The 1,901-nt window shown below is 34.6% G+C and overlaps 1 pseudogene; it reads left to right on the top strand.

Annotated features, from left to right (window-relative positions):
• The first annotated feature begins 267 nt into the window (after nucleotides 1–267).
• LOC125845727 (protein LEAD-SENSITIVE 1-like) lies at nucleotides 268–1,031 on the top strand (annotated as a pseudogene).
• The last annotated feature ends 870 nt before the right edge of the window (nucleotides 1,032–1,901 follow it).

The raw sequence follows: 1,901 nt of genomic DNA, 5'->3' as shown, positions 1-1,901 counted from the left end.
CTACCCCTCCAATCACACAATCTTGTCAGCATAATTAATTAGCTAAGATAACTACAACGTAATCAACAGTTGTCATGGCTAGGATTACTATCACCACCATATGATCTTCTTGTGTTCATAGGCAGAATTGGCTCACTAGTAGCATCACATGGCTTCATAAAAAAATAAAGTATAAAATTAATCAAGTGATATTTGAAAATGTGAGTTTCTTGAAAAATGTTATGTTTCAAACTATACTTGTCATTAGTCAATTTATGTCAACCAAAAATGAATGAAAGGAAGGAGAAGCAATATACAAATCAAATGAAAATAGAAATTCAAGTACTCTAGTTACACTTTGGGAAGTTAATAAAATGCTACAAATAAAGAACCAAATCTATAATTCGTAAAAACTAAGCAAAGTGTCACATCCCAAGAGATTGGAACTGGAACTGTTTTAGACCGTTTCATATTCAGCTTATCTCCTTCACATCCCTCGGGATCCCAATGTCCTAGAGGTGGTGATCAATCAAGGACTGAAGGTGTTATCTCATCATTCCTCGAGTGTTTTCTTTGTGAGTGTGAGTTGTATCTTTTTATGTATCGTGACTCACAATGAAGTTTTATTGCTAAGACTCGAAGGGGAACATGCACAATTGCCCCTTCTGATCCACCAGAGCATGTCCTGCACCAAGCTAAATTTTTCCTTCAGAACGATTTTGGGTTATACAACATATTCAAGAACAACTGTGAGGATTTCGCATACTACTACAACACCAATTTGCTAGTCTTTACAAATGCCAGTGTAGGCAAGAGTGGGTAGGCAACATTTTTTTTAGCTGCCACAACTGTTATTGTTTCATCACAACTGCGCTTTCTAACTACAAATGTTTCTGGTCTGGCTGCTGTGGGTTATGGTGTTTACTATGTCAGCTGGTATGTTTCTAATATTGATGTACATCATGATGTCATGAAGATTTATCTTATGCCCTCGCCCTCTAGAGTCTGAGGCTGCTACTATTACTGATACATCAACGGAAAAGGGGTTGTAATTCTATGTAAGTTGACTGCATTTATATGGATCTCCTCAAGTAGGTTACAACATCAGACAATATGTTGTAGGTGTTGATGTCGTCATTGCTTTCGTGACTTAGGTTTGGATATTATTGAATCAATGGCAATTTAAATAGGCCTTGTGTGAATTCTTTCATCAAACGAATGCCTTGATATGTTATTGCAAATTTTTTATAACAATGTTCCATGGTTCATATGAAAAAAAAATAAGAACTTTACTTACAGTTGTTGAAGGAGAATTTGTCGAAGGAGAAGCAAAGAACCCTGCAATATTTTTTGGTATCGTCTCTTCTTCGTTAAAATATATGGCTTGAAAGCATTCATCATTTGATTATGATCATTCATCAATTGATTGTGGTTCTATTGGAATTGGGATGAACATGAGCCTTCACTACTTGAAGCCCTTGCACAACCATAACGAGGTCTTACTTGTTTAACAACATTACTAGGGACGACTCTTAATCCCAAACATCTAACCCTTTCAGAGTGCTCTTTTCCTAAAACCTTACCAACAACATCATTTGATGAAATTTGAGACTCGTCCATGATACTTTGGCTAAAAGTTAGCTCAATTTTTCCCTATACATGCAAAATCAATGCCACAAATAGACATGCAGTAATATTGGAAATTGAAATCACCTTAGTAAAGACATAAAAATAAAAATTACTTATATATATATATATATATAAAAGGAAACACAAGATTTATGAATATCAAATATCAGGTAAAAAAAAAAGACAAGCTAGCCAAGATATGTTTTTCCAGATGTCATCTATTACCTCTTTTATTAAATTTTTTGGATAAGGAAGACATTTAATCTTGCAGTAACAGTAGATTCACATGCATG

The sequence above is a fragment of the Solanum stenotomum genome, chromosome 11 (genome assembly GCF_019186545.1).
Source record: "Solanum stenotomum isolate F172 chromosome 11, ASM1918654v1, whole genome shotgun sequence".
In the NCBI taxonomy this organism is placed as follows: domain Eukaryota; kingdom Viridiplantae; phylum Streptophyta; class Magnoliopsida; order Solanales; family Solanaceae; genus Solanum; species Solanum stenotomum.
The sequence above is the reverse complement of the archived record's forward strand: the minus strand, read 5'-3'. Positions and strand labels throughout refer to the sequence as shown.